The sequence below is a fragment of the Seriola lalandi genome, unplaced genomic scaffold (assembly GCF_002814215.2).
Source record: "Seriola lalandi dorsalis isolate HSWRI2012SDOR001 ecotype SW California unplaced genomic scaffold, Sedor1 jcf7180002054989, whole genome shotgun sequence".
NCBI lineage: Eukaryota > Metazoa > Chordata > Actinopteri > Carangiformes > Carangidae > Seriola > Seriola lalandi.
In genome coordinates this window covers 154,819-176,553 of record NW_019525538.1, presented here as the reverse complement: position 1 = coordinate 176,553, position 21,735 = coordinate 154,819, and the positions used below count along the sequence as shown (strand labels likewise).

At 40.7% G+C, this 21,735-nt stretch overlaps 1 long non-coding RNA gene across 1 annotated transcript; it reads left to right on the top strand.

The window, feature by feature from the left end:
• The first annotated feature begins 15,384 nt into the window (after positions 1-15,384).
• On the top strand, positions 15,385-21,356 carry LOC111647400 (uncharacterized). Its single transcript, XR_002760036.2, has 2 exons — positions 15,385-15,746; positions 19,844-21,356. It is a non-coding gene; the product is annotated as an uncharacterized LOC111647400 (long non-coding RNA).
• Positions 21,357-21,735: the final 379 nt, after the last annotated feature.

Here is a 21,735-nt window from a genome sequence, read left to right as displayed (position 1 = left end):
GAAAAGTGGATTGAGGAGACTGAGGTAAGGACCAGCAATAGGTGACCACAATATTCCTTGTGACTGAGACCACAGAATACATTTACATGGAAAATGAGTGAGTGTGATGGTAACAAATGAATTTCAGTGCAAAGTCTGTTTGAAAGTTACGGTCATCTGACATAGGCCGTCCTAATCTGACGTCAGAAACATGTGGTGCGAGGGGTCTCTGAAGATATTCAACCATCAGAGAGGCAGCTCTGATGAAGCATATTGACGGCTTCACCTGCACCTCTCTCATTACAAAAAAACTAATATTCTTGTCAATGCTGAATAAAAGAATTGGGAATGAGATAGCAGTGTTTGGGTACTGGATTTTGACCCCCATCGTTTACAGTGAAGTCACTCAACAAAGCGATGACTTCATGGCCCAGTGTGGAGAGGACAAAAGATTACAGCCAACAACAGTACATGCAGTATGTCATGTTGTACTGTTTTAAGATAGACTTGAAAAAATACTAACCTTTCCTTTAACTTGAAAAACTCTGACTGTTTGTCAAGTCAAGAGAGCAACAAAAATGTCCCCACAACAAACGATTTAAATCGAAGGAATGTTGGATATTTTTTAGCTTCCTGACGAGCAGACTGGAAACCAACTGCCAGTGTTTGCATTGAAATTATTTACCAGCCAGCCTTTAAAGCTAAAGCTTTTGTGGGTGGTGTCCCAGTATGATGTTGTTTTTGGCCATTCCATTTTTATCCAAAATATTCTATCAACAAACATGCACAGTTGGTCCTATAAGAAATAAACAGTTATGCGTGGCGTCCTGCTGCCTGAATGAATATAAAGGACGATTTCTGTGTTTAGTGTTGACTATATTTGAATTCTGACTTTTTCTGCTGTATGTACTTTATTATTTTAGAGGTTTAATTAAGTGATTCTGATTCTGACTCACAAATATTAATCAAAATGCTCACAAATGCATAAAAAATGTAATTTTAACATGTTGTCTTGAGCTGTAAAGTAGGTTCAGTGACAGAAAAGGCAACTCTTAACTTTTATGTCACTGCAGCTGTTTTTCACAAGGCTGACAGGTGATACCTCAGTGTTAATTTGATTTTGTTTATCTGCCGATCGAGTTCACAGAGAAAATTGGCCCGGCAAATTAGCATTGATAGACGACTTACCATTGTTAACAAGTGCTATGGTGGCAATCAAAGATTACCATTTATCTATTCTTTTAAAAACCTGGCACAATACAAAAAAAAAACCAAAAAAAAAAAAAAACAGGGAGTGACAGGAGCTCAAAATACACTCTCTGCACTTGTGAATGTGTAAATGGGTGAGTGTGAAACGAAACAGAAGTAAAAGATGCAGCTGCTGAAGTGATAAAGGAAACAAAGGAAGAAAGCAAGATGATACAAGGATAGACGAAGATGGAGGAAGACAAGTCGGAGACATTTGAGCAGAGACACAGGATGAGAAATAAAGATGTTAGCTAAGGAACAAAATAGAAAAGATAAAGAGGTGAAAAGGTCATGGGTAACTGAAAACAGGCTTTAATAACTTCACATATTGAAAAAGAAACAACAAAAAACAAATCATTCCCAGTGCTGCCCAGCTCAGTAGAGAAGTAAACCATAAGTGTTTATGTTATGGTCGTTCTTTCGTTCAAATCTCGACAAAACAGAACAGAAAAATCACTTAGGGCGATTAGGAAAACACTCGCTGAAAACATGAAGAACTTTTCCTCCGGCACTTACAAACACACACTCAGTAGAAGCATATGTTTTGATTCTGTGTCTAATATAAATCCATGGCGTGATGTACAGCTTTCCATAAGCACGGGCCGTTTGTGTCCAGCGGGCACAGCCACGCTATGCTCATTGGGGTTATAAATAGCTAATGTACACACGCTCTGTTTGCCTGCTGAAATGGATATTCTTTAAACAAACAAATAGGTCTGACCCGCTCCGTTGATGGATAGATGTAAACCACAGGGTGTAGGAAGTGGGGGAGTAGGCTACCCTGTAAATGACAGCCTCCACAGCAGCTTAACAACGCTTAACAAATATAATCTTACACAACAGCTACATTATATAAATTATTCCTGTTGACCTCCGGACACTGACAGTTTCTGTGTGAGCGAGTGTGTTAGAAGCAGACACACGCAGGCTTTCTCATTATAGATTGGTCAATACATTGATTAGCTAAGAAAAAAAAAACAATACACACACACACACACAATTTGTACTTGTAACTGCCAGCAACACACCCGGTGAGCCGATATTCAGCTGTAACAGGTCTGCCAGCTCATGACTACAATGATAATTTGTACCACTAGAGGCCTAGACTATTGAGCAGAGACTCATTTACTTCACTGCGTTGACAGGGAGGGCGCTCGATGCGCTTATGCAGATGGTCGGGTGAGTGTGTGTCTTTGTGTGTGTGCTGCTGTGTTTGTGTGCTGCTGTGTTTGTGTGTACGTGTGCAACCATGCATGTGTGGGTAATAGGGACTCACTCATCTCTGCCAAGGTCAGAGAAGGCAGCTGTATTCATTAGCCAGAGCCACTGATTGTGCATTCAGAGGGAATTTAGATTGTGTGACTACAATGAAGACATTACAATGGACAAAATGATGCAGATGTAACAATATTTCCCAAGCTCATCAGGGGAAACGCTGGAGGAATCCCAAAGGTGTGTTTTTACTGTATAGCATAATTGTCCTCTTTGGAGTAAAACACAAAAGAAACTAAGCGGTGATTGTCAAAGTTCTTTTTTTCTTTTTTTTTTTTTTTTCTTCACATTTTCACAGAAAACCAAACCAAAGCTGTGACCTGGTATGGCACTCAGAGGCTCCACAGGGCACGTGTTCAGCTCTCTCGTCAGAGAGAAAATTGGCCAATCTAGAAAATAGTGATGTGAAAAATACTTTTGTAGAACAGACTGTGCCACAACGCCACAGACAGCGATGGAAAGAGAAAGAAAGCATTATTACAGTCTATGAGGCCCATTGTGGGCAGAAGAAGAGGATGAGAGAGAGATGCTATCGGTTTATCAAGCTGAAGCTTGGCACGCACACATATACACACATGGCATGCACGCTTAGAGCAATGACACACACAGAAATACCACAAAGTTGAACTGAGCTGAATGGAGGGATTGCTGGGTCCAGTAGATTAGAGATGAGATGAGAATCAGGGCAAGGCGATAAAGAATGGGTTGTTCTTTTCATCAGTCTTGTTCAGGGCTGTGTGGGACAAGGATGGAGAGATGGAAGGGAAGGGAATAACGGACGACAGAAAGAGTCAGGGTGGTAACAAGAGATGGAGAGGAAAAGGAGGAGGAGGGGAGGAGAGCAGAAGTAGACAGATGGAGAGGTGGACGGAAGGAGGGAAAGAGAGGAAAATGGATAGAGGGAAGAGGTGGAGGGATGGTGCTGACTGCTTGATCTCTACTATCAGATGAGGATGCAGTGAAGGCAACTCAAGGTCACACGAAGAAAAAAAAAAAAATGAGTCAGTGAATTAAACAAAATCTTCCAATTCAAAAATAATCCCATCAAGAGTCAGTTTTTAATTAAATCTCTTTTCATGCACACCCTTGTTTCTTAGCGCCATAGACATTTTTCCCATCACATATCTTTTTCCCATGGCATAACTCTTTCCCACACTTATAGAGGAATGAAAAACTTCTCTTTTAACCAGACTCAATGGCTTGTTTCACTCTTATCAGCCTCCTGCGTCTCTGTGGTTTCTCTGCTGTGAAAGCTTGCCGCTGTCCTGCTCCGGCGAGAGTGCCGAGAGGACGGGAGGAGGAGGAGGAGTGGGTTCCCAAGTCCTCTGTGCCTGCTTCCCTTCACTGCCCTGGGGGTAAACACCAGCCACTTGAGCAGCACTTGGACCTCTGAGCTTTTTACCACCCAGGCCTCCAAACAACGCCTGCAAGCACCCAAGCCGAGAATGGGCCCTTTTTTTTATTTTTTATTTTTTTCTACAAAACTGCTTTGGCCCTCCATCAAACAAAAGCTGTATCAATAAATCTATTTTCGAGTGGGAGAGTGAACAGTGTTTTTGTGTTTTTAGTCTGTGTGATGGACTGATCTTGAGAGCTCAAATGAGGGTAGAATGCCCTCTAATGATAAGGCTTGGGGGTGGGAGGAGTGTGTGTGGTGGTGGGGATGTTGAAGCTGATTAGCTGATTACGTGATGAGGGTTTCTTCTGAGCTGTCTTTAATTTGCTCGGCCGGAAAAGAAAAGTAATTAATCTCTTAACTTCTAAGACCTCTTGGGGCCTTCAAAAGCACATCAAGAGTGGGGAACAACAAAAACGGCAAGCCTTATTGTGAAATTCGTTTATTAGCTAAATTGGTTGATTGTCTGAGAGGCTTAAATCTGGGATTTCTCAAGCAAAATAATCTTGAGGATTTTTTGTGCGTGTGCCTTCTTCATAATAAGCACATGTTCACTTTGGCTGCACTACCAAAGACAGGGCTGTGTAGTAATTTTACAAAAATGTGTTTGACATTTCCACAAAAGTTGATAACGAAAATAAGTCTTTTGAGCTGCTGAAAGGAGGAAAAAAGGCCAACAGCAAATTGCACAAGATGAAGTCAAAGAGTTTTTTTTTGTTTTTTTTTATCTTATCCTGTTTTTCACCTTGCATGTCTCACTGCTGGTTACACAACTGTCTGTGTCCCTAAAAATGAATGCAGAGAAGGGAAGGACAGAGAAGAGGATGCAGGTCAAATGGTGTGATGAATGGGAGGATAAGATGAAGAAAGAGGAAATGAAAAGACAGGAGATGATGATGGGAGAAGGTTAGGAGAAGGAGGATGAGAGAGACTAGATGTATGAGAGAGAGATAAAAAGAGGAGAAGAAAGGTTACAATAAGGAGGGATGTGGGGGTAGAACAAGATGAGGACCAAAAGGAGGAGAGGAAGGAGGAGAGGAAGGATGTCCCCCGTTGTTTCTGACCAGTAAAGGTTTCATTACACTCCGTGCGATAACAGCAGCTTGAGATCGTCTGTGAAATCTAGACCACTCCGTTATCCCTCTGCTTCCCGTATAACAATGCTGTTTACCGCTGTATCGCTTTACCCTAACAGTAACCAACCTCTTCAAATTACACCCAGAGTGCACAAGCACAACAGCAGACACACAATGGGAATTACAACTGATAAGGGAACAGTACACACCGGAAAGCGCACGCATAGAAACAGACACATGTAGAGGAACTTGTGCGTGAAGTGAAGCCAATGAGTCCTTTAAGCTACAGAGTGAGAGCAGTTATTTCAGGCACAGAGGCCTCCAGAAGTTATGTTTCTGCCTAGACAATAGCTGTGTTCACTCACGACTACTCGCTACTTAATATACTGTAGTGGTTTTCCGGGGAAGTTGGTGTGCCAGTCAGAGTCTTAGTCTGATAAAAGACAAGGAAAACCAGCAAAACCCGGAAACAGATATGATAACTCATACCAACCCTCACTACCTGCCTGTACACAGGCCAAACATACAAAATAATGGGCAAGCAAAACTCAACACACATTAACTCATAGCCAAATCCCACAGTGTGTAGAACAAGAACAGGAAAAATTCCGGTCAGAGAAGTATATAAAGTGCAAAAGCTCTCAACAACACCACAACAATTCAATACACAGTGTGCAAAATTCACACCCACAATTCAAACCAATCCCTGAGTCAATCTCTCAGACCTATCTTTGTCCGTGAGCCACGCGCTGCAGTCAATAGTAGCCTGTCAGAGTGATACCTCTTGTGCGGCGAAAAAGCTGCATAGATCCGACCTGGGGGTCGGAGAATCACCTCCTCGGCTCGGTGTAGCGAGGCTGCTAGCTCCCCAGAGTTGCCAGCCGGGACGATCTTGGTTGAGATGGATGGGAGAAGACTATATTGTGGTGGAGATGAGTGGGATCCGGGGTGTAGGGATGAGCGGCCTAGCAAAAACAGGGACAGGCAGACTAACGACGTGCAGCGGACACTCTGGCCACTTTGGGGATGCACCTGTGTTGGCGTATGCCCATGACCTTTTGAACTCTCCTCTATTTGTGAATTAAGGTGGATCGCTACAATGCTACTAACATCCATTTTCTGCCTCTGACCCGGGTTGCAGTGGCAGTAGGTAAGGCAAAGTAGTCCAGACATCCCTCTCCCCGGCAGTGTTTTCCAGTTCCTCCTGGGGGATCCCGAGGCTGTCCCAGGTCAGATGAGATACATAATCTCTCCAGTGTGTTCTGGGTCTACCCCAAGGCCTCCTACCAGTTGGACGTGCCTGGAAGACTTCCAATGGAAGGCGCCCAGGAGGCATCCGAACTACCTCAACTGTTACAAATATTTTGGTTTTGCACTAAGGTTTTGTGCATGTGTTCTTTTTGTGTCTTGAATACGATCATTTAATGTGTCGAGTGAACATTTTGAGTGTGGTGAGCCTACAGGGAGGTGGGTCCATGTAATTTATTTGGGCTGGGCCTGACTGGGTCCCATGAGCCAAGGCCCAGTCACCAGGCGCTCGCCGCGAGCTCCCTTCTCAGGTCTGTCTCCAGGAGGGTGCCCCGGTACCTCGCCCTAATCCGGGCGAGGTGACGCAGTCTCGAAGATTGCCTTTCATCCTGTGGTGATTGAATCGCTCTTGGTCTGGCCTCTCCCCTGGAACCAATTTGCCTTGGGAGACACGAGCAGGGACTAATGCCCCCAACAACACAGCTCCCAGCGTCACTGAGAAACGCAAACCCCTCCTTAAGTGCCAATTTATGGATTTTTATATTCATCAAACAATTCAGTGACTCTTCATGCCCTATGAATGGAGGTATCGTCATCCTGTTTGCCCACTTTTCAGGTCCTTCCTTTAATTTGTCATTCATCTTTTTGAAGGGAGTAAAATATTGTTAAGTTATGCTCTAGTAAAACTGAAGATATAATTAAAATAATTCTTTCAAATGGGAACATGCAGTATAAATTGAGAACCAGCAGCTTCCCCCACATTGCAGCTGTATTACTGCGTCTTGGCTGCTGTTTTCCAGCTGTGGTTGTGAGCTACAGATCCTGAGCTCAGGAGCTTTGGCTTTCACGCTCTAACCACCATCACCTCAGGGCCCATTCACAGCAATGATGATCTCTGCTTAAGACTTCAATAGACATTCATCTCTTCCTCATTCACCACACACACACATGCACCTGACGCCTGGAAGATTTGTTTTGTGTGGGTGAGAATATCTTCGCGTACACTGGCTGAGAAGCATGTCTGTGAGTACATTCATGCTTACACGTACATACTCTATGTATTGTGTGTGTGTGTTCGTGTGTGTGTGTGTTTGTATGTGTATGTGTGTGTGTTTGTATGTGTATGTGTGTGCCAGGATGAAATGGCTTTGACTGCATTTTCCACACAGCAGATAAGGATCAGAGGCGCCCTGATAGTAGGAATTAGGAGCAGGGAACCCATTGATCTCTAATGGACCGCTACAAGCAGTCTGAGAGCCCATCAGTGTATCCACGGAAACACGACCCCATGCACACATACACACACACACTTACACAAAGCAAATAAGACAGACACACTCACTTGTGTTATAAATGCAAGAAAAGCTACTGCTGGTATTAGGTTACACGGCCAAAACGCCCCCAGAATCAATGATGAAGGCTTAATTACGGAGGGTGAGAGATGAGACTGTGTGTGTGTGTGTGTGTGTGTGTGTGTGTGTGTGTGTGTGTGTGTGTGTTTGGATGTGTGTTTTAGTGTATGTAGTCATGCACCAATATTTTTTTGCCGCAGAAAAAGAGAAACAGAGGGAGTGAGCTAGCATTTCGAGGCTGAAAGTTTAAGTGAAACTGGAAGGTCAGTGGACTAGATTGCCTGGTCGTCCCCATCCTTTGCTATAAGACAGGGTACAGAAAATCAAATTACCCTTTTCTCACACACACACGCACACTCATGCACAAGCCCAGAGTAAAGAGACGGTGAAAGATGGCCTCCCAAACGTCTTGATATTGTGTCTCTTGTCTTTCATCGCAGATGAAATGAATGTATCCCTCCTGCCTCTCTCCTCCTCGCCGCTCCACGCTTCCTCTTGTTTTCTGGCCTACTGGGCACATCTATTACCTTCTGATGAATGACACTGAGAATCGTATCTGTGCTTACTACTCTCACTGTACAGTGTCAGCAATTCATCCTGCGTCTGAAGCCTCAGGGTCGTATGATCCGCTTCAATAGGACTCTGTTAATCTCTGCAGGACCAATTAAAAAAGCTTTATTGGAGAGGCTTTTCATGGGAACGTTACATTCAGCGTTGAAGGGTTCCGGTTGGTTTAAATGTCGGAGCAAGAACAAATTCAAACGGTCTTCGCTTTTCCAAGAGGTTAATGTTATGAAATTTCTGGAAAGAGAAAGACTACACTACTTTAGTCTAAAAAAGTTTCAATTTTAAATTTAATTTGAAATTAAGTTTTATCTTGTTATCTACTAGAGATGTTTTTTCATCTGTGAACAAAAACGCTAATTAATTTGATGGAATAGTGTATTCTGGGAAATAAGCTTATTCACTTTGTCAAGAGCTGGATGAAAGGCTTGATGCCACTTCAAAATCTGTCTGGTAAATATGTAGCCTTAGCCAGCAGGTGGTTAGCTTCACTTAGCATAAACACCGGAAAAAGAGCACATCATGTATAACTGTAATTTTTACACTTGTGTTTCTGCATCAATTAAACAAACACACAAGATATGACTTGTTAATTAGTGAGTTTTAGAGATGCTGGTGGGTGGATTTTGAATAGGATACTGGATAATGAAACACCAGTAACAACTATCAAGCAGAAAAATTAATCAACACCAAATAATTGTTCTAATTGATTTAATGTTAAGTTGAATATGGGCAGCTTCTCATATATGACAACTGGATGCTTTTATTACATTACAAAAGATCAGATCATGATTCTTTATTTTCTTATCTGATTTCACACCTAATTTGTTTGAACTTCACCAGAAGGAACTGGCTGACAAATCAACTGGCTGGCTTCTCATTTGAAATGTTAACATCCTTGTGTATTACGTCAGCTTGTTATAATGGCTGTTGAAACCACTGGTGGGGACTAAATGCCTGGATTCCCAGCTGAGCCTCTAAGTGCTACTTTTCAATTCTAACTCCACTTTCTTTCCACTTCCCCTCCACTTCTTTCTAAAATTACATTGACATGACATTGTGATAACCCAATACTACAAAAGAAAAGGCTAATTATGAGTGTTTAAGCTCCTTTTGTAATTAGCTAACTTGGAGTTTCTTACATTTCATCCTCAGAAGTTTCTTTCTTACTCCCCTGACACAAGTGGAAGCAGCTGAACCAAGATGAACCCAAGATGATCTTCACAGGCTACTTTCAGCCTTGGATCTCACAGTCTCTCTTTTGCACTGAGGCTGATTTAACTACAGAAATATGAGTGGTAAAAAAATTGCTCTGATGATGGAGTTAAGGGTTTATTACATTTTATCACAACCTGGATCATATTTGTGTAGTTAGTAGATGTCTCTCTATACTCTATACTCAACAACTTAACTGGTAATAGAGCAACAACATGAAAAGTATCTCTAGTATCTGAATATTTTCCATCATTATTAGACAATTAAACATCTCAGGATTGAATTAAAATACATCCATTCTGAGCTAAGTCATGTGCCCCTTATGGTGGAAAGAAATGTCGGAGGGGTGTGTTGCAAATACAACCTAAACATAATCTTTCATTAAGGCATTCCAGACATCTCAGCCACGGTTTATTTGCCAATTTTCTTAAATCTTGCAGCAACTCTAATCAATACTTTTATATTAACAATGGGTCGAACGACTACGAATGTGAATGGAGTCTCTCATGGTGATGAATCCACAGATAATTATCACCAGATCCTGCTGTTCCCCTCAGCTCTGCAGAACATTTTTCAGCTCATTCTTTGATTTTTCCAGCCCACATATTTACTGTTTTTAATTTACTCTCACTACACACTGGCAAAGTTAACAACTAGCTGGTGACGATAGCGGTGCATTTAGCGGCTAAGGTGCCAGACAGAGGCCAAAAACAGAGCTAAAAGAAAGAGTGAATATTGGATTTACATCCATTAGGTGCCTACAGACATGACTCCAATTTAATGCAAATGTTACTTGCTATCTGCTGGAAGTGTAAATAACCAACAGTCTAACTGAACCTTGTTGCAATGGTATGGTATGCTATAGAGGGAAGGACATTTTTAAAAGGTTTGAAGGTAGGTTTGAAAGGTTGCCCGTAATCCAGGGTTTTGAAGAATATTCTTGTTTGGCAGTAGGGTTGAGTTTTCTTGTGCAACACGGGATTATTGCAAACATTTCAGGTGCGCTTACTTTAAGTTGAGCAAAGTATACTAAGTGGTTTAAATAATGTGGCTAAACATTTGCTCCTTTTTTCTTGTCTGAGCTTCTGACCACTTGTGTTTTGCCCCATCTCTTCCCTGATCTCTGCAAACTCAGTTTCATCTTAACTTAGAGAACTGATGACCAAAGCTGAGAAAGTAATACCCATGTTGCTTTAAATCATAATAATTCTTGTGGGTTTGCATCTGGTGATACATGGTCATGTTATTATTATTATTATTAAAACACTCTGGGTAAACCTTATCATCGAGGTGCTCAGATGCGTATCTTTAAATATAATAACTGTGTGCTCGTACATATTCTCTCTCCACAAGCTTTATAGGTAACCTGGGTCATTGTCTGTACTTCTCTGTGCTTTATTACACTGGGATTCATGAAGCAAAGTTATCCTAATTAATCTCAGTCATATCTTCAGTTATTATATGTCACTCAACCTCGGGATGACTTACAGCCACCCTGAGCAACTCGCTTTGACTCTGCTGGGCTTTGATCATCATCACTTCCCATCCATCTGCTCCTTGATCTACACCTCACTCACTCACCCACTCTCTTTCTTTCATTTTTCAGGCTTTTTGCCACCACTTTTTCTCTGCGAGTGCCGGCTTAATTGAACGCGGCAGTTGTCTCCTTTTAATTTCAGAGCTTGCTAATGTCATTAATAATGTATGGATATTCTAATTAGAATCTGCCCCAGTCGCTTTACAGTGTAAACACTATTGATCATCTGTTAATTAAGTTTTGAATATAATTGACGGGACGTGGAATCGGAGGCAAATATGAACATTCTCATCAAGTCTTTCCCATGCAAGCGTTCAATGTTTAAAATTTTACACTAATTAAAAAATACTGCTGATCCATTCTCTGAGTTCCAAGCACACACAACACCCTACACTAAATACAGAGTGCATAACAAAATATTCCTGATCGTTTATTCAGCTGTACACGCATGCTACCGTATCATTTCCTCCATAAAGTAGATCCAGGCAAATTTACACGTTTATTCATGAGACCTACGAAGCTTTTAAGACAAGCTCGCTGTCGTCCATAACAGCTGGTCTCCCAATGCTGAAGGATTAGTCCCTGATGTCGCAAAAAAATCAGATCCATCTTACCACACACACAAACACACATAGATGCATAAACCTGCAAAATGCAGGCCCACACACCGATGCAAACATCAACAAACATGCAAACAAAAGCAAACAAGAGAAAATGCATATGTGGAAATGCAAACATTTTCACACATACAGTATGTACAAATATGCATAGACGCAAATGACTAAAATGCTAAGCAGAGGCAGTTAGAGTCACAAACAGCTAAGAGGGAATAGGTGTTGCCGGGATTGGGGGGTAGAGCCCACTGCATACCAAACAGGCAGGTACAGATGGCAACCTCAGAGCTAAACACACCCCAAGGGCCTGTCCGCATGCGTGTGTGTGTCTGTGTGCGTGCGTGCGTGCGTGTGTGTGTGTGTGTGTTGTTAAACTGTGGAGGAGCAGCATGTGGTGGGAAAATAGAGGAAAAGGTCAAGGGCTTTTTTTCAGCTGGGAACAGCCACTCCCACTACCCCCTGTCTTTATCTTCATTCTTCTCTCTCTGCTCGCCCACAGTTCACACTTTCTCCCTTTGAAAGGAGTACATGTGAAATTACTGTTCTCAGGCAGACACATAGAGAGACCTAATGGGGCTCTAAATCAGACTGACATACTGTACAGCAAACACACAAACCACATCTGTGAATGTTTTTTTTTTTTTTAAAGATTTGTCACGATTCAACAGTTGATATTATTTGTGATTAATGCTATGATGCTGTGATTATGTAAGAATTCTCGTATTTCAGAAAGAGCCATAAAATGTTAAAAGTTAAAAACTTAATCAATTATCCGAATTTTGCTGATTTATTTTTACTTGATCTGCTAATTCATTAAAGATGTTATCATTGCAGCGCTTCTAACAAGCACAACCCAAATAGACTGGTGTAACTGATAAATTTTCTAATAATGACAGCTCGTGTCTCAGCTCAAGATTGGGAGGACTCAAATGCACGACTCAGACACGCCGACTAAAGTGCAAAACAGTGCACCTACGTATATTCAGGCTCAACAGACAAAAGCAGGCAAGCACAAACAGGAGATGAAGTCAGGGCGTGGGGCACAGGTCGGCAACAGGCCAGCAAAAACAGGTAAGCAAGGCTGGGAAGCTATAGGAGGGAAAGCACAACAGACAATCTGACAAAGAATAGGTGGAAATGGGTCAGTATATATATACTGGAAAGTGATTGAGAAATCAGGTGCAGGTGGCTGAAAAGGCGGAAAGGCCTGGGGTTACTGCAGGGCAGGAGCGAGGGGCAGGGTCAGAAATGACGAGAAAATTACAAAGGAAGGCAGAGAAGGAATGAATGCATGAATGTACTGTGACAAAATAGTGTGAAAACATGTGGTAGATATAATTACATATGGTAACTAAATTAATTTCTATACATTTAACACATTAATTTGGGTTTTACTTGCATAATTCAACTGCACATCTTGGAAATTATAAGTCATGATGAGTAGGAAAATAAGTATCAGTATTTTGTCGCCAGGTTTTTATCGTATTGTAAGAGCAGAAGTAAAGACAATCAGATTTTGCCCTGAGTGAAGTGGTTAAATGAAAAGATTAAAACGCCTGCACAGGCACAGAGGTGTTTTCAGTTCTAGCTGACTCCAGCACCACACTTCATACTAATGAAAATGATAAAAGTTAATTTTATTTCACCCTAACACAAAGCTAACAGGTGAGTCTAGGAGGTGTCAATCAAGCGCAGTCTCTTCCCAACTACAAAATACTAAGAACTTTTCTGATCAGCAAAGATAACTAAAGTCACCTCTGTGGGTTTACTATGTGTACGATGTGCAAGGCCTTTTAGCTACTAGGAGTGAGTTTTGCAGATTGAGCAAACCTCAAAACTCCAAGGTGTCACCAAGGTAAGCAACATCTTCTTCTGTGGAACGCACCGTGTGGAATTTAGTAACATATTCGGGTCATACTTTCATCAGATGCTGTTGTCACAGTGTCTCATGCACATAAAGCACTTTGCTAGAGTTGGAAATTTGAATCCAATGCTACACTGCACAGCCACAGTCTGGTCTCTGTAAGCCCAAATTGTTAAAGGACAATTAGGGAAATACAGTTTTTCACTTTGTTGCTGCAGGTTAGCATAGCATGAAGACTGGGAACAACCAGCCTGCCTCTGTTTCTTGGCCAGGAGTTGTGACTTCCTGGAGTCTTGTCATCACTGTGAGGTTGTCACCTAAACAGTGGAGGTCACTGCTCTCAGTCAAGAAATCGCCCAGGGCATTTGTGGACTTTGGTTTTTGTATGAATTAAAGAAACAAGAGTTAACTGGTGAGCTTTAGAGGTACTAGTGAAGCAGCATTTGTTTCCTTTGGACAGAGCCACGCTAGCCGTTTCCTCCTGTTTCCAGTCTTTATGCTAAGCTAAGCTAACTGCCTGCACGGACCTATACTGTACTTGAGTGGTATCTTCCAACCTAACTCTTGGCAAGAAAGCAAATAAGCAAATATTTCCCAAACTGTCAAACTCATACTTATATATAGAGAGTTTTAAAGCTTTTATTTTGCTGCTAGCGGTGAAGGTCATGGGATGGTTAGTTGTCCTGAATGGACTGACTGAGAGTTTACAGACTGCTGGGTATGTAACCTGTTCTCTTTGATTAGGTTGTGGCTCTGGTACGTCACAGGTAGGAGTAGTGAAACATCTGTCAGATATCTGTTGGTACAATGACAGTTACCTCGCAGATGTGGACAAGCACTTAAAAAAAAATACTCTGGTGACCTGTCATTGTGTTGCTCTGGAATCCATCAATGCCCAACGCTTGCCACTTGTTTGTCTCTCTCTTTACCTTACATTCACTGCAGAATTCCATAAGTATCAGCCTTCACCATCCATAAGAGGCCGTTTCCAAAGACATTTCTTGATATATGTTTCATGAAGGTACGTTTCATCTCAAGGTTGCACCTGACAGATGTTGAGTTCAGAAGCTGTTGGTGGTTGCACAGAGAAGGCGCTCAATGGAAACAGTCAGTGCTGCTTACTGTAGAATAACTGTTTGATGGTGAGTTCCTGCAGGTACCGTGTTCCTCTTGAGACTCGTCTTCTCGAATCCTGTACATCTTAAATGATCAAATTGTTTTTTGCAGATAACTCTAACTTGAGATCACTGCAAGACGACGAGGAGAAAAGTTCTGACTATATTTTTTTCTTTAATAAGATATTGCAGCTACAGTGGAGTCTTTTTTTCCAAGGTTAAATAGTTCACGCTCTAAATAAGAGGATGGACCAGATGGCTTGTTTAGAAACCACTGAAGTTGCAGCTCAACAACAGGCATTGTTCAGCACTTGCAAACCCCCACTGATGTATTATGTTCATTTTGTACAACAAGGCAGTTAAATGTCACTGATTATTCCTTTAAGTGAGCTGCAGCCTTGGGCACTGAAGACATCAAAGCGCTCAGAACAAGCTAGTGATCTGTTGCATGCTTATTTGAGGACCACACAGACACTTCTGTCGTCTAGTTTGATTCTTTTTTTCAACATAAAACTCTGCCAAAGAATAACGTTAAAGTTGGCCCTGGTTAAATTTGCGACTTTACCAATGCTTTCTTTCACTTTCTGTACATTTAACACTGAATTTGCTTTTTTTTAAGTACAATATATAGGTTTCAAAGTTGTAAAAAGTGTTTAAATGGGTAATAAATCACTTATTAATGGTTTATAGGTTAGTAATAGACCAAGCTAAAAGTTGCCAGATTGTGGAAATAATGTGAAATAATGGTTATAATAGATATTTCTATAACAATGTATAAAATGTCAGTGTGAAAGCAATGTGACAAAGGGGTCACACGTAGCGCCAAACAAATACAAAGCTACAAATAATCGTCACGTGAATCTGGAGCTCCCCTCGGCTCCGTAACTTCACTCACACTCTCATGGCTTCCTTTTCACTCACAGCAGGAAGATGCTCATACGCTACCTGCTCGCTGCAAAACAGCAGACAGACACATTCAGTGACTAGCTGGTGAATATAACAGAGCGTTTAGCAGTTTACATTGTTGCATTGTTTTTTCACAATGCAACCTGACCACCAAGAGTTGGTATTTGTGGCTACTGGCTAAAACATCACTGGAGGCATCGCTCTAGTGCCACTTTGACTGCAAGCAAATGAAGCTGCAGACTTGGTGAAGTTTTCTTTATTTATGATCTACTAACATTTACAACTGCAGAGCTGAGGAAAAGAAGAGGAAACGTCGTGATTTATTTATGAATGGTTTGCTCACTTACAAGAAGCCATCAGGTAGGCAGTTATAAATAATCTATCAATTAGAGGTCGTTAAGGTTTGTAATAATGAATCAAAGAGAATTAAAAGGTTTCCTGAAAAACAGAGCTATGTGAGGATGTTTTCCACAACACGGCATGATAAATATTGCTCTTAATAATGGTTAAATAATGGGTATGAATAATTCAATTAGCATTAATAGGTATTTCTCACAGAAGAGATTTTTACATGTGCTGTGCACGCCGCCTCACTGTCACGACTTACTGAGACACTTTTTCTAACATGACAAAAATGTCTGCTATGAAAAAGGCCTGTTAGTTACAACTTATAAAGCCTTTACAGAGTAGCCTATCATTAGTGGCCTTAAAAATGCTTCTTATATACATAGACATGTAACAATTAAAACAAATTCCACTCTTGTATTTATGCTTAGCAAGGACAGATCACAGGCATCAGTCGACTTGTGTTCATTCCTCCTGTCTGGAGTTTTGCTCGTTCCTAAGTCTGGCCTGTTGGACGACAAACTCAATAATGGTAAAGACAGGGAAAGAAACATTGTAATGCCACTTGTAGCATGAGTGCACAGATAACAGCTTTCCCTCTCTCACAGTTTTCCATGATGGCTCGTTGGACTCATTGGTCATGTCGCTTGGGCTTGTTTTTGTATATTTCTACTGATGCTGGCTCATCAGACTGGTGTGTGTGTGTGTATGTGTGTGTGTATGTGTGTGTGTGTGGGTGTGTGTGTGTGTGTGTGAGTGAGAGAGAGATTTTAATATATGTAGTCATTTAAGCCCTTCCTTTTTATTCAGTGGCTGTTTCTTGACTTTTTATTCAACCTGAAACTGAACTCGGATGTCTGACAGTTGTTCACTCTCTAGATTTTCAGTGTGTTCATTTCGCCTCTTTTTTGGCTTTTGTTTGGCTAAGTAAAAGTATTCCTAATGTCATGCTTCTGTCTTTAAATGGATATGGACAAAACAGACGTTGCCATCACCCTAATATTACCTCATTATTACAAGGTTTTAGTTCAGTTAATATCTCATTTATTTGATTTATCATTATTAGTAGTAGTAGGCGTAGTAGTAGTAGTAGTACTATTAGTCGTAGTATTTATTTTAGTAATTGTTGTTTGGGGAGATCATTTGCAGAGTCCATTGGAATTTTAGTTTACATTACACCCTGAAATATTTTCAAGTGAAAATTAATGATATTTTAAGAGATTTGTAGTCCAAACAGTTTGGGTGATGGGTAAATTTACTCACTGTCACTATCATTGTATTTTTAATGGGTTATATTCATGGTTTGTGGAGGTTTAAGAGGTGAAAACCCCTTAAAATGTGCAAAATAACATTACATAATACCCTTAATTTGGACCATAAAGGGCCATTCATTTTTTCAATTCAGGTGCCAGTTATGGGTTTGCCTTCAAACGTTGGCATAATAAATGTATGAATTATTGTAATATATTACTGTAAGGTTTGGGCATTTTCTAACTTTTGTCCAAATTGCTTTAAAAAGGCCTGAACTTTTTTATAAGGGGGGTTTCAGGGATGGTTTTCATTTTTTGTTTTTTAATGTTAATGTTTTAAATAACCCATAAATCTTGCATCTAATCCATTATTAATATATTACAGCCCATTACTTTACAGTGATCATTAAGTGTCCCTTAAAATTCCATTTAAAATACCTTAATTACATCATTATTAATGGTTACAATAATGAAACAGAATTTGTTGAACATGTTATATTCAACCCACAAACACTTTCTGTCTTATTATAGCCAGTTAATCAGAGCTCAAGCTCACCTGCTGTTTTGTTACCCACCAGTAGGAGGGGCTGTTGTTGTGGTAATAATAAAATGCACCTGAGATCTTCCAGTGCCCTGTCCCTTGACACATGTAATAGAGGGTAATGAATGCTGATAAGGCCTTTCTCAGGAATCCACATACTCAAATTCCCCTATGTTATTTGCCCAGTTAATCTTAATTTCTTTGTTCTTCTCCCTCATTACTCCCACATCACAAACACCAGTAAGTCATCACAACTTCTGGGTCTATCAGGTTGTGTTGCTGCATTAAAAAAAAAGTGTGTTCATTTGGAAAAGTTGCTGGTGTTGCAGGTTCCACTGTCTCTTTTTTGAGCGTGCACATGTGTGTTTGTGTGTGTGTGTGTGTGTGTGTGTGTGTGTGTGTGTGTGTGTGTGTGTCTGTGTCGTGACGCTCAGTGAGTGTTCTCCTTTTGTGCGAGCAGGGTTGTTGGAGGGGCTGGGACGGTGCAGGTTGCTGACTTGCATGGGAAAAAAGAGGGTGGCGTGCTGTGTTTGTGGACTCAGACAAGCATGGGGCAAAACGGGTTCGACAGGAGACATCATAGACAGAAAAACAACAAGATTAGGAATCGCCCCTCCCATTCTTTACCCACTCCCCCCTCACCCTTCATCAGCCAGCTGTCCATGAACCCATTTCTTTCCTTCACCCCATTCTTTTCTTCACTTCTATTCCTCTCTTTCACTCAAACTGCTCTTTCTTTCTTTAGCTCTCCACCTTTGTTCTCTTCCCTCCTTCTCTAACTCACAGACCAATTATCCAGCAAATTCACTATCTGCTCTGCCCTCACAGTCCTTTCTTAATTCATTTTTACATCATTACGTCCCCTGTTTACCTAGTATTTATTTGGCGTTTTCTCAAACAGATGGTTTACTGGTTATGCAACACATTTATCCATGTAAGCGTGAATATGTCAGAAGTGCTCTGCACATGTTGGGGCTGAATTCAACATTCTCCCTCTCAAAGGAATCACACTGATCCTCTTTGTAGAGGAGGCAATGTAAAAATTTTATCAGGTGCAAGCAGAATCTGCCGCTGTTGTCAGTCCAGCGAGCCACAGGCATTTCATTTCTTTTTGATGAGGATTTTTTTATTTGAGGGATAATACAGAACAAATACGTGATATCACCCACACCAAACTGTTCATGAATACTAAGAAGAGGTCGCAGGGTGAATACAAATTACCAAAAGAGACACTTGTACACATTTTTTTTTTGCCATAAATAAGGATTGAAAGCATCCGAGTAGGTCTCAGAGAAAGTGCCGGTGCTCAAATTACAGAGAGAGTTCATTTTAAAAAGCTCTTTCCCTCTTATGGTGGTCTCCATTATGAGCCTGGTTTACAGGTTCGCAGGTAGCCCTTGGTGACCTGTAAATTTCTCAGAGCTTTTTTAAAAAGTAGCTGATTGGAATAGCCAAAAGATGGAGGTGCAAAGTGCAAAGTGTTCTGGGGCTTTCAGTCATATCACATGATCCGCAAAAGCGGATGGAGTTTGCCCAGTTCTCAGTTAGAAGATCAAATTGATATAGATTCATTTTCTTTTTTTTTCTGATCGCTTCGAATACTTTTTGTCCATTTTGCCTTAAAACTTGAGTTCCACAGTTCATACTTTAGAAACAGCAGCTGAGAAACAAAAGCTGTTCTGGAGTTTTCAGTCATATCACATGTGCGTTCAAGCTAATATAATTGATAAAAAAAAGATGAATCTATAAATTTCCATGACAACTGGGCAAACTCAGAGGTAAAAAAGGGTCCCTAACTGCCACTAAATGGTTTTCTCATCAGCAAAAAGTCAACAGAAAAGTTTTTAAGACACTTTCATATTTAACTGCAAGATACAAAGTTTGAGCCAGATATTCAGCAGAATCACATCAATCTTCTCATTAGCAAAGATAATATAGAGTCAACAAATTGTGTGCAGATTGTCTCAGATCCCAGAAAGTATAACCATTCCAAATTTCCATCTAAAATCTGATAACTTTAGCCTTAAAATGAATTAACTTAGTATTAAACCATAATTTAGAACTGATATTTTTTTCAGCTAAAAATCCTCCATGGTGCCAAATAAATTAAATAATAATTAAGGTATTATGGGAGTTGTATTATGCTAATGAAGGCAAGTTTTCTTTTAAAAATATTCTTTAAAAAGGTAAAATGTGTGCCTGGTCACGTCTTAATTACCTTGAGGTGTCCTTCCCCTCGTCCTGCCCTCTCCCCCTCGCTGGCTAATGACCTTTCACTCTGACAGACAAACAGATGACTCCATTTTACCCCCTCTGTGCAGGTGTCAAAAGGATGATAAAAGAGGCGAAAGAGGGATGCAATGAAGAGATGTGGAGCTTCGCAAGATTTGACAGAACACTGTTGGAGAGGAGCGGAGCCAAGAGGATGGATGGATCAGCGAAAAGTAGACAGGAAGGATAGCAGTGTTTGTTTGTCAGCCTGGACTGGTCTCAATAGCCCCTTTCACACACAAGAAAAATAACCTATGCCAGATTAACTTGTCTCCTCTCACCGCTGGGAGATGAAAGGAGACAACTGGACAGGTGTGATGGAAAATATCTGAAATTGTCATGTAGATATGGTCATTATCATAAAAAATCCATCTAAAGCAAGGATTTTCTGTTTGGTAATTAGCTTGGATTTTTTTTCCTATTCATCACCTCTGCACATCTCCTCTTCCTCTGCGTGCATACAATCTCTGCTATAAGCTATAAGCTGCACTAATCAATGTTTATATAGATTAAATAATAATGTCTCATTTTAAATTTGCACAGAAATGTATCACCCAATTTGCAATACCCCTCAGCTTTATAGAGTATCGCAGCATCTTCCAGTTCATTGTTTTTGGTTTTATAGCCTGCAACTTTAATGTTTTGATTCAAAGCACTCTCATTGTTCCCATCAGCCTTGTTTCCTGCAACAACAGAAAGAAAAAAAAAAAACCCTAATAAACCCACGGTATGTGCATTCAGCTGCCACATATTTCCCTCAGGAATTGGTGGAGGCCAAAACAGAGCAAAAAGGAGAATAAATATTGGACTTACATTCACCAGGTGGCAGAAACATGAGTCCAGGTGCCTGATAATGTTGCTCTGTTTATGCTGGATGTGTGAATAGGCAAATGGTTATATATCATATATTGAACTTCATAAGGGGATTATAAGTCAGGGTTTTGTTTCTAGCTTGTTCAGTGGCACCAGAGGGGCCACATTTAAATTAATTCTTTTTCAAGTACAGTTCTCTTGGAAAATATCTGTGACAGGTAATAACTTTCTTTAAAACTGCTTTATCAGTTAGATTCTTTTTTTTCCCCCCACATTAATAAAGACAAAGGTTCCCTGGGACCCATTTCTACTGTTTCAAATTCAGACGTGATACTTCTATGGAATTTCCATATTTACAGCAACGGCTGCAGCAGGTGTAAAAAGGGTCATTGCATGTCTGTCAGTTCATTTAATATAAACTGAAAGGTGCCCACTGTTTTAGATTGTAGAATCAATATCAACCTCTCATTTTCTGGTTTTTCATTTCCCAAGATCCCCAGACCCTGATAGAGGCTCGAGCAACTTAATCAGCAGTTTAAGGAAAACACTCTTTTTTTTCTTTTTTTTTTGCTCCTCTGGCTGACAATGAAGGACAATGAAGACAGCGGCTGCACCTCTAGCTGTGTGACTAGAGCCCAGCATGAGCCCGTATTTACATTTCAGTCAATAGAGTATTCACTCATCTGTTTGAATGACCTTGTAAAGTCAGTAATCCCAGCTTCACAATGAATAAATACATAAACAATGAAATTTCATCTGCTCGCAGTTGCTCATTTTGAGAGAAAGTGTGACAAGAAAGACAGGAAGAAAAAGAGAGAGGTGTGCAACTTGGATTTCACAGTAATTCACTGACTGATAAGTAATTGCACTCTCATATAGAGCGCAGGGACTGCTGTTTGTTACGACAGGCTAGTGACTGTGGTAATGGCCCGATCCATATTGTACTTGTGCAGCAAACAGCAAGGCAATCAATGCGTCTGACCAATTACTGTGTTACCCTCCATTGCATGTAGTATACTGTATGTTACATGTTCTTGACACGGAGTTCACTGAAAAGCTCCAGTGTGTGTCTGTGTGTGCGTGTGTGTGTGTGTGTGTGTGTGTGTGTTTACTTCAGAGGCAAAGGGTG